We start from the raw sequence: 12,112 nt of genomic DNA on the forward strand, positions 1-12,112 counted from the left end.
TGAGAGAATTAAGATCATGTTCAGCTTTATTGCTTAAGCAGCATTTTATGTGGGCTGAGTTTTCGGAGCTACTGATTAACACAGATTGTCAGGTTACAGATTTACACATTTACAGTGTAACAGAGGGATATTTTAACAATGTAAAATGTACAATTCTATCAGTCAACAAGAGGATATGAATATTTTGTTTTTAAAAATAACTCTAATAATTAGGAAATAGGAAACATTTCAATTTTTTCTCAAAATTGTTATTTATTAATGTTTAATAACATGCCCCTTGTAGTGGACATTGCGTCACAAAAAGTACATTACAGTACATTTGCATTACCAAGTTTTTTAATGACAATGACTTTGTCAAGTTATTGTATGAATGTATTACTAATGACTGATTTTATGATCTATGGATGCATTGTTGCTTGTTTTTAAATGTGTCTTGTATAATTCTTATAAATCCTATAACACAGCTGTAGAAGAAGCATTAACCAATTATCTTGTACAAACATGTCAACGCTCAAATTTGCATAAATTTGCTCTTGAATGTGCTTTTATTGTGTTCTTACTCAAGACCAAATCCCAGATAAGAACTGATTTTGTGAAAACCGCATAAATAGTTTCAGAGAAGAAATCTCTTCTTAAGAACAGCTGGCGAGTGAAGCCGGATGTTCTTTAAAAAAATCTCATCTGGCTGCGTTCAGTCGTTCCAAACAGCTCACGAGGAACAAGTGTTGTGGAAGTTCGTCTCCACCCAGGAATTCCAAGACCTGCTGACCCTCAGGGATCAAGTTAGAGCAGGAGGAAGCTCTGCTCTCGCTTGACCTTGCTGACTACAGTGACACCAACCCCACCCCCCCACCCCGACACATGCTGCAGCAAAACTGCATCAACCAAGAAATGTGTCCTGCAGCTTTTTTTCAGTGAGTGAATTATAAAATGCTGTCAAAAGATGTGTTTAAAAAAATATTACTCGGGACATTTAGTTTTGTGAGGCACATTCAAGTGCTGTGATAATTTGAGGTTTCTGGTTGGTACTGCTTAGTATAATCACAGTGCATATTAAAGTCTCTTTTCTTATGTGAAATGATTGAATGAAAGGCAATTTTTATAATAATGCCATCTTGTGGTAAAATATCTAAACTACAGTATAACCATGGAAACCTTGATCAGATTCATTGCATTACCTGAAACTAACAATAAATTAAATTAAACAAAATTGTGATTTTTTTTTTAAATTCATGAAATAAATGAATAAACTAAGCACTGATAATTATTTAGACAGCTTTGAAAAGTATGGTAGCTAATGCACTTACTTATACACTGATCTTTATGTCAAAGTTTATATCTCTTTCCACACTATCTACCAGCAGTGGAATAAGTCTTAGATATTTTACTGATAAAATTAACAGTAATTTAGTGTAAAAATACTTTGTTTCAAGTAAAAGTCATGCATCCCAAATCTTACTGAAGTAAAATTACAAAAGTATTAGCCTCAAAATATACTTAAAATACCAAAAATATAAGTAATCATTATGCAGAATGGCCCGTTATTTATAATTTATAATTTAGGATAATTTAGGCCTACATTCTATATTCCTTCATAATTATTATCATTATTCTTATCATAATTTATAAGTTAATTTCTACTGTATTACTGATCAAACCTGCAAAGTAAACTAAGTAAACAAATTATAATAATGTAGTGAAGTAGAAGTTTAAAGTAGCATAAAATAGAAATATTCAAGTTAAATTCAAGTACGGCAAACTTTTACTCAAATACAGCACTTGAGTAAATGTACTTGGTTACATTGACCATCCCAGGCCCCTTCGTTGCCATTTTCCACCCATCCACCAGATGTCCTCGCACTTTCCCGACGCATTTCCGCATCACGTGACTACCCCACCTATCTACACCTGTTGTTGCAGTCAGTGGCGGCACATGCAAATTAGAGATGGCGTGCTCCGGTTCATGACGGTTTCCAGGTTTCTTTGAAACGGCGTGCAGCTTGTTTTGAGGTAGGCAACGTTTTTTCAGTTTTAGTGGGCGTGTCAGAGGTGTTGGCAGCTACCTGTATATGAACTATCCTCAACCAAATTCTAGTGCGTCTTTACTTACTGCGGCTACATATAGTGTTTGTTTTGCCTTGGCAATATAATCGAGTGTCTATTTTTTAAAAAGCAATGGGCTTGCATGACACAGTAGGATGCTTAACGCGCAGTTTCTGCATTAATAAACGTTTTGCTGGTGCTGAACCACAATGCAACCTTCCTCGCCCACCTGCTTACCTGCATTTCATTCCCCCACCGGCCTCTCAGCACACACACAGGCCCAGTTTCATCCATTCTCTCCCAGTCCATTAGAGTTGCAATGCTGTTTTCTCGTCTGTTTTTTGCTCTTGAGTTCTGTCACAGATTTGTTATTGTTGTTGTTGGGCTAATTAGGGGCATTGGTAGGCCTGTAGGATGAAAACACCTGAACATATCGTCACCATTCACAGTTTCTGATGTCACATTTTAGGTACTGAAACGTAACACTGTGACTTCTCTGCAATTTAGAGATATTTTTTAAAAAAATTGCCACTCCATGATTACTGTAGATCAGTGATACTTAAATACGGCCCAAGGGCCAAATCTGTCCCCACAGAAAGTGGGCCCCCAACCATTTTTTAATTCACAAGAAAACTGAAATGATTCAGTCTCTGAATGTCCTGAAATACTAAAAAGCAATCTAAAACCTCGAAACGTCCTTAAATTAAATAGAAATATCCTAAAGTCCTAAATGTCCTAAAATCAGAGAAATGTCCTAAAATCCTACAAATGTCCTAAAATCAGGAAAATGCCCTTAAATCCTAGAAATGTCCTAAAATCCAAGAAACTTCCCAAATTCCAAGAAATGTCCTAAAATCAGAGAAACAACGTAAAATTCTAAAAATATTACTAATTCCTAGAAATATCCCTAAAATCATAGAAACATGTATAGGTCAGTTGCGACTGGCCCCTGGCCGCCTGTCATTTTGCAGAAGTGGCCCTCAAGCAAAGAAAGTTGAGCATCACTGCTGTAGATTAGGATTTTAAGATAGTAAGATTTTACTTTCAAGCATGATAAACCCATAAAATATTATAAGGGAGTATGAAGTTATTAGGGTGTATTCCACCACAACCAGCGAAAATATGAACAACATTTAAAAGAGCCTTTGTGCATTATGACTAATTTTACTTTTGCCACGTTCACACTTGCAGGGCTTTAACTGCTAACAGAGTATCTTTCTATTGTTGTTTTTCCATTTTTACTCAATCTGAATGCATCTTTTGTAGTAATCTTTATCTGGGTTTCCCCTTTTTTCACACACTTGTAAAAGGCAGCAGAGATTTGAGACAATAGATGCTTTTGTCAGCGCGCACAATTCATATTCACTCTCTTTCGTCTTGCTTTCTGTTAATCAGTCTTCAGACAAAGACAGAGAGCAACAGCAGCAGCACACACACCCCTGGGGCAAAAAAATGAAAGATTCAGCCTGGCTGTCTCCCCCACCCCCCCCTCTCCTCCTCTGCCCCTCCTCTGACTACAACCCTCATCCCTCCCTTCAAAACCCCACTCCTGTCTCTGTCTCAAAGGCACTGGAGAGATGAAAGAGAATATGCAATGCGCCGCCTTTGACTGTGAACTGTGCGGTGTTATTAGGGGAAGTTTACTGGCCTTGTCTGCGTTTTTAACACGCTTGCTTACACACCAGCCAGCTGTTTTTAGAGGGAGGATCTGTGGCTGGTTAGAAGGAGACTTAAATACCTGCACATCACAGTCCATGACTGCTGAAAAGCTGCAACACATGAACTCTTGGACACATCTGTCTGCCGTCCTGTGTTTGAATGAGTCAAAACTGTGAAAATAAATAGTTTGTAATTATGAGATAGCCCAGCAGGGGGCAGTAGAGACCACTAAGAAACACGCTTCTGTATTGTCTTACCACATTGGGGTTATATGGGAGCATTACAGTGGGGCTATTCGAGGCCAAACTAGGTTATTTCAGTGCACCAAAATAACCCAGAATGTACAGCAGCGAGTGCAGGGACCAGACAGTTGAGGAAGATAAGGTCAGGACTGCTTAATAATGTTTGCCCAGTGAGGCATACATAAGCATATTTTATCACAGAGAGTGAAATATATTTATATGCAGAACTAATCCGTCTCATCGTGTATCAGAGTACTCTGTTATCGGTGTCGCCTCATTTAACCCCGCTGCAGTTAATTCTTTTTTCTCCTCGTCTGCATCACAGAAAGGCCAGTCTGAGGTCTGCGGTGCTTTACAGAGCATGTGATGCTGCTCGGACGGCCCGTTGGATGTGAGTGACACACAAACACACACCTCACATGGCCAGCAGTCATGAGTTTGCCTGAAGATGCATAACACGCATGCATCATGACACAGAGGGCAGGCACAGTGTGTGTGTGACTCAGCAGTGTGTGTGTGATTCATGCTGCTGCTTCTAGTGATACTGCCCAACGAGTTATTGAGGTAATCTGGTTCATTCAGAGGCTTTCGAGAAAAACATGCTTGTCATTCGTGCATGCGTGAGAAAACATGTTTCTGCAGATTTCAAATGTTCATTGAATGATTTAATTCTTAGATAATGTCAATAATGGACTTCTCTAAACCAGTTGTAGGTTCTTCATCTTATCACGCAGCAAAAGCAATTCTTCAAATAAGTTTTGGCACATGACGGAATATCTTATTTATTCATCAGTCGTCTCTCGGCCAGCTTACTTTGATGCCAAGATGAAGCCCAATTAGTTAGAAATGTCCTATCTGTGGTCTAGATCTTTTAGAATCAGACCACCCTTGAAGAGGAAGAAGCATACATCATAACTAGCCATGGAGGAAGCATGCTTTAGTGTTCTTACTTTTTTTGCTTTAATAATGATATGAGCCCTAACTATTAATTTGCAGTCTGATGGTGTAACTTAAATACACTTTGATAGTTTGATAGAAAAGAAGTGTCAGGCTCAAGCGTGTTTTACTGTCTCATGCCATAAAGACTGTATGTACAACGACTGACTGCCTGAATATCATACATATGCATTACATAAAATATTAGTACTTCTTTGTTGAATGTTTGAAATAGAAACGGTGCTGTTGACGATCACATCGTTCAGCGTTCTTGACGTCAAACACTATCAGTTATGAGTGAGCGCGTTGGCACCAACTCGGTACGCGTTCATCTGGTCTTCTCGACGTTTGACGTGAGAGCAAATGTTCAGTGTGTGAGCGGCACACGGAGAACAGATGAAGGGTTTCCTGCTGCCAAATGAGAAAATATGGAGGATGCAGACTGACTGGTTTTGACTGAATCGATGTTGAAACTTAAAGGGACAGTTCACCCCTAAATTTAAAAAAACAAAACAAAAGAAGCACTCTTGCCTGTAGTGCTGTTTATGGATCTAGATTGTTTTGGTGTGTGTTGTTGAGTGTTTGAGATATCGACCGTAGAGATGTCCGCCTTCTCTCAAATATCAGAAAACCAGATGTCACTCGGCTTGTGGTGCTCAAAGCACTAAAAAATACATTTCAGGGTACCTGGAAAAGTCATGGAATTTCACAATCAAATTTTTCCTGGCCTTTACACGTCATGGAATTGGTAAAAATCATTGAACGTTTTTGGAAAAGTCATGGACATTTTTTGTGTGTGATTAAATTATTACAGTGATCTTTTGTAGATACCCTTCCACGAAATGCAGCATCATTTTTTTTCAGGAGCTGATGATGTAACGTAGCTCTAATACGTATCGGTCATTTGTTTCCAATACATTTTTTTTCAGTCTCTCCCTCTATGTGTGCCAGCAAGCTGAAATCGCAATCACGAGCAATTAGGGCAAGAAAAAATTCTATAAAGTTTTGAAATTTTGTCAATGAAAATGTATTGGAATCCTGATACTTAAAAACTCAACAGCAGTTTCTCTTTCCAAAAATAAAAACACCTTGTTGTCCCAACACATCAAATTCCACAGCTTTGTCAGGGGACCTACATGTCCTCCAAGTGTTTTGGCTGTTCAGGGAGAGGACATCAATCTGTGCTCATTAGTGTCTTTTCAAAATACACTTTTTTTCTGCTCATCACATGCGTACAGTCTTTTTCAAAATAAAATCCCGACGTAGATAAAACACTTTAAGTCTATTTTCTTGGTGAGGTTATGTTTAGAAAAAATATCATGGTTTGGCTTAAAATTCACTCTCTTTTTATTACAGCAGTTGCGGGCAGAGTTACAAACTGCTGCTGCCCGGTGCGTATCTTACCAGAGAGAGCGGCGCCTTTGTGCATTGGTGTCTGACGCCGACATGATTGACAAGGCGGCAGTGTTGGTGAGAATGGGCTGAAAATTGTGACCCAGTTACTCAAGATAATCCACAGACCAGATTTATGTAGGACCTATTTTCTTCTACACCTGCAAACTGTATCATCACGCAGAAGTAAATGTGCATCTGCTGCTAGCTCACCCAGCACCTCTGAGCCAGCTGATGTAACAGCTCAGCCGAGGAGGACGCCATTAATGTTTACATCTCGCACTGTCGCAAGCATCAGCCCCTCGTCTGTGAGTAGATGCACGCTACCTTCTGCATTCCGATTTGGCTTTTAAGTGTAGTTCGGCAGATAGAGAACTGTTCCTACATGAAACTTCTCACAATAAGATATTTGGGTTATCTTGAGTAACTGGGTCATGATTTCTGTAAAGACACATTGCTGTTGAGTTTTAAAAATCTGTCTTTTTGGCACTTTGAGCACAGCAAGCAGAGTGACATCTAGTTCCATTATGTTTGAGAGAAGGCAGACATCTCTACGGCTGATATCTCCAACACTCTGCAACTCCCGCCAAAACAATCGAGATTGATAAATAGCACTACAGGTGAAAGGTTAAATGTGTATTTTTAATTTTAGGGTGAGCTCTCATTTTAAGACTTGATACAGTCCATGTCCAAGACAAGAACGTTGTAATATAAGTGTCTGTGTCAACAGAGAAGTCAAGAATATCAGCTCATGATATATTTCAGACCCTCACATATTTGTGAATCCCTCTGCTACTGGCCACTAGCAGCTAATTCTTCATTCTTACCCTTGCAGAGAAAAGTGAGGAGGAGGAACAGAAATATGAAGGAGGAGGAATGAAAGGAACAAGATAAAGGTGTATATATTTATCCTTTAGCTGAGTCACAAATCAAAGAAAGAACTGGAGAAAAGCCAAGGCTTGAAAGGAATCACAAAGCTTACTTTATGCAAGAAGAAGCCCCAAATACTGATCTGCAGTTGCTGAGCTTACAGCACATTTTAAATGAGTCATTTCAGTCATTTAATTGGCTTTTATTGAGGATAAGAAGACGATAAAAAGCTTAAATTATTAGATCACTGAAATTGAAAGCAACCAATAGCAGGAGTCAACACAAACCCTGATTATACTCCCATGTCCACAGAGATAATACAAGTTAAACACACTTTTGTTCTGTTGTCAGAGTAACTCGTTTGTTTGGCTGTTTTTAGCCCGTAATTCTAATTAGGTGGAGCGGTTCACCCGGGCTACATCATGTTTTGGAGAACAGTGAAGGAACACAGACGAAAAACTAAAGCTGAGTTTTACCAAAGTATTTCTCAGTTCATTTGTTCTCCGTGTCTAATAGCAGCCTCTAAGTGGGAATCTATGTGTCATTGGGAAAGTGTATTCTTTCCAGCTCTAAAAAAAGTTCAGGAACACACTGTCAGCTTCTCCCCACACATGGCTATGATTTGTCGAAACACTCCCTCTTTCCAAGGGAGAACATGAGTCGTGGTGTGCAGCAGTACATTGTGTGTCCCTTTACCCTGCATGCTTTTCTGCAGGTGTGTGTGTGTGTGTGTGTGTAGTGTGCAGTGTGTTGTGCCTGAGGGGGAACGTGCTTCAGTACAGCTGAGTGGGAGGGACTATGACCTAACCCGTCCCCTCTAATGCCATAGAAGGCTGCACAAGCCCCGCCCCTTGCTCACCCTGGCCACGCACAGGCAGCAGTGAGCCCTGCCTGCATGTGTTTGTGTGTCAGTGAGAGTGCATGTTTCACACGTGTGACCACCGTGAAGGCGGCCGGAGCTCTAAGCTGCTTTGCGAGGCTTAGGAGGGCAGCCGCTCGCTGGCTACTCAAAGGGCTGTGTTTGCTACATGCCTAGAGGGGGTGACGGCATAGCTGAGCACTGGAGCATGGCGCCCAGGGTTTCACATAACAATGCCGGGTCAGGGGCAGCCCACAGAGGCGCTGCACTGAACTGTACGTGGTCACAAACACAGCTCTTGTTCAACAGTCAATGAAAGTGACAACATTAATCTGTCAGTGGAACTCAAAGTATTTATCTTTGCTTGTTTTGTTAACCAAGAAATAGCTGATTTTTATTAATGAGGAATAACTTTGTAAGTGCATGCAAGTAAAGAAGTATTTCCACTGGTGGAAAAAGTATTCAGTTGCTTTCCTAAAGTAAAAGTACCAGTACACACTGTGAAAATACTCTTACATACTGTTAAAAATAAAGTCCTGCCATAAAAATAATGAAAGAATGAAAAGTTAGTGCCCTATCCAAAAAAAATCTAAAGCAAAAAAAAACAACTCCAAAACTCAAAACTACAAAAAAAGAAAAAAAGAGGATGACTTCAGGGCTTTTTAATATAATTAATAATTAAATAATTATTTATTATAATAAGTAAAATAAACAATGCCCCAAAAACTCAAAACTGTTCCCAAAGAGAGAAAAAAGACAACAGAAAATGATATAAATGTTTATCAAAATAGTTGCCAATTAATTTTCTTTTGATCAGGTAATTGATTAATCGACTTATCATTTCACATGTACTTGTAGAAACTGTTGGTTAGTCTAATTTGAAACAAAACATCTTAATTTATGCACTTTTTGTACGTTTTTCCAGAAAAACGTGGCAAAAAAACACTCAAGTGAAGTACCTCAAATTTGTACTTAAGTACAGTACTTGAATAAATGTTCCTATTTACATTCTACCACTGAGTATTTCACCAACATTTAGAAAGAATCCCACTTGAAACTAGCCTGTCTCTGCAGTAGAAAGACGCAAATACTTTTTTAAATCGGTGCTACATTTGTGGAATGGTCCGCGTAAATCAATGGTGGCCGGATCTCGTATTCCACTGTCTAGTTTGATTGCTTGATATGATTTCAGTCCGAGTTTGAGAGAGAGAGAAAAGGGCAGGAAGTACAGCTTGTAGTTCGAACAGCAGCAGCCCCAAGAGCCCGTCAAACTCCTCCAAGTAACTTAATTTTCGTCATTTGGAGGAGTTTGGTCATGGAGTTAGGAAGGACTTCGAGGCACTGGTTAAATGGAGGACAGTTTACCAAAGTTCATCTGCACATACTATTTGCATTGTTTTGACACAAAGATAGTTTAAAATCAGCAAAATATCCCTTAAATTTGATGTATGTTAGTGATTTGGATATATTTAAACATTGTGGTAAAGTGAGAGTGCATGGAAAAGCAGGTTAAACTCTGCACTGACACACTTTCTCAACTTACTTTAGCTGAGGATGATTAATTGTAGTGCAGATGTACTGTAGGGGGGAATAAAAGGAAGCACACACACCCACACACACATTCAGTGCCTGTGGAGAGTGTGCGCTGCAGGACTTACTGCTGTTGATATCACACACATGCACACACACGCACCCCCTCCCTCTAGATTCAGTCCATGTCGAGAGCTGGAATATCAGGTTTCCTGTCTTTGTGCAGAGTTTGTACTCACAGCTTCACCTTTGTTCCTCCTCTGTCAGCACACAGCGGCGCTGCATCAGGGCACTCTGCAGCTCTCTAAGGATACACCAGCCCAACCACTGGCAAAACTCTGTCACCAGTGGTTTTCGGGTTGCCAGGAGATAATTATCATGGGGAGTTAAAACAGCCTTTGTATGCATTTGGATAATTGGTAGCAGAGGAGCAACAATGAATCCTAAAAGTATTTAATGCGTGTTTCTTGGTCAGCGCTGCCAGGTTTTCCCTGGCCAGATATTTTGCACCTTGTGTGTGGTTCATTCATGGTTTCATTCTGTGAAAACGTACGATTGTTGTTCCTACGCATTCTCCCTCTGCTGTGGAACCCCAGATGACCCTGCTGTGGCGCCAGTAAAGGCTGGGCACTGTGAAGGAGGAAGAGGAGGAGGAGGAAAGGGGAGGAGGGTAGTGAAGTGAAGTATAAGAGGATATTAGAGTAAATTTATGAAGCTGGAGAAAAAGCAACACACTGCAGCGCCGTCACATGCAACGCAAGAGAGGAAAAAGAGGGTGTATCTGTAAAGTTTCCTGCTAGTTTCAGAGGAATGAATTGCTCCTGTGTGTTCACTCGCCTTTATCTAATAAGCCAGTCCTGCAGTTATTTAATGCTCGCGAGTAATCGGCTGCAACAGAAAGAGGTCTGTGGTTTGACTGTGGGCTGCTGGAGCCGTGCCTTTTGAAATGTGATCCCGTATATGTGAGACGTCACACAGCGCGGCTCCTGGAATGTCCTGCGTAGAGACAGAACAAACTCAAACAGAGGCCAACTGTAATCTCTTATCACTGGCTGTGACACTTTGTACTGCAATCTCGTCAAATGGGCTCATATCTACAGCGTTTATCTGAGAGAAGCCACAATACTGACGTTTCATTGCAGGAGAGAACTTTTTACAATCCACATTTAAAAAAAAATTTCCAGTGGTATTTTGTGAAGACACCATCCAACTTCTAGCACCTGAGTGCATTTTGAGGCGGGGGGGACCACTCTGCATGTTGCACAGAATATTATTACCTTGTATTTGTTGGAAGTCCTCAAATGTTTTGAAGTGCAGTACCCCTTTGAAAAGGAACTAGTATTTAAAACTACTATTTCCCCTCGCTGGCACAGATGTTAACTTTAGAGCCATCTTGAATTAGCATTAAGTCATTGCAGTATTCTTCGTAGCTTTTGCACTTTACACATACACACATTATCACATACAAGAGTGGGTAAAATAACAGGAATATCCTGTGATTCCATGCAAAAACACAAACTGCAGCTTCACAAACAACCCTCATAAAACTGAACATTGCAGGCTTCAAAAAATAATATATTCAGCATTCAGCTTTCAGTTCAGTTTATTCACAGAGTTAATACAAATATAGATACAAACTTGATTTCAATTAAAATTATACATGTGTGAAATGAGACACTGTGATAACCTATTCAGAGCTTATAAATAGGGGCCCAGACATTAAAAGACAAAGTTTGCAAATATAGTTTTTATTCTGCAACCTAACTCTAATCTTGAATTTGAAAAGCTTTCAGAATTACTCTAAAATCCTAAAAGTATAATAACACTTATACAATTTTGATTTATAATCTATTGATTTTGCTTACATTACAGTTAAAGGTGTTCATGTTATTTTGTCCACCCACTGTCATTAGGAGCTGTTTTGGTTATACCGACCCTCTCCACTGGAGGCAGTGTCCTGCAGGTTCACAGCACACACTCCTTGTTCATGAAGAACAAAATGCTACACATGATGCAATCGTGTTGAATATCATCACACTGTTGCAACATTCATTTCCCTTTTGATATGCATTTGTTGTGCATGTTTTTAATGATCAAGGTCACGATAATGTATGACTGCAATCATAAGGACTGCTTGTTTCTTACAGAAAGAGGCGAGTGAGAGAAAAATACATGTAAATTAACATGATTTCTTGAATGCCCAAAACAAGTGGAGAGTTTGACAGCTGAGCTGTTGGTATAAATGTTGCATCTGACCTCAGGCTGTTCAGTCACACATGTGATGCTTTGCAACTGCACATGCAGAGTCCTCCCCTGTTACACAAGGCAATCACTTGATATGTGCATGTGTTTGGGAGCATGCACATGACCAGCTCAGAAATGATTAATTACTGTAGCTGTGAAAGACACTCCCATAGAAAACAGCATTATTTGCACATCTGTGTATGCTGCACAAACTGCTTAAAAAATCAACCTTACATATTAATCAACTCATTTTATATCAGATTATTGCATTTGTACTCAATGTTCAAATCCTGCCAGCAGAAGCTCTCAGGGGTTATCTTTCTTAAGGCTGATTAGC

The 12,112-nt window shown here is 39.7% G+C and overlaps 1 long non-coding RNA gene across 3 annotated transcripts in view; it reads left to right on the top strand.

The window, feature by feature from the left end:
• The first annotated feature begins 1,919 nt into the window (after positions 1 to 1,919).
• The window catches only part of LOC121960389 (uncharacterized), a 74,077-nt gene continuing 63,884 nt past the window's right edge, over positions 1,920 to 12,112 (top strand). For all 3 annotated transcript variants that reach the window (XR_006106976.2, XR_015775302.1, XR_015775303.1), the window contains exons 1-2: positions 1,920 to 2,010; positions 4,270 to 4,335. This is a non-coding gene — a long non-coding RNA (uncharacterized LOC121960389). The remainder of the gene's footprint in view (positions 2,011 to 4,269; positions 4,336 to 12,112) is intronic.

This window comes from Plectropomus leopardus, chromosome 21 (genome assembly GCF_026936395.1).
Source record: "Plectropomus leopardus strain MGB_pleo_1.0 chromosome 21, ASM2693639v1, whole genome shotgun sequence".
Classification (NCBI taxonomy): Eukaryota; Metazoa; Chordata; class Actinopteri; order Perciformes; family Serranidae; genus Plectropomus; species Plectropomus leopardus.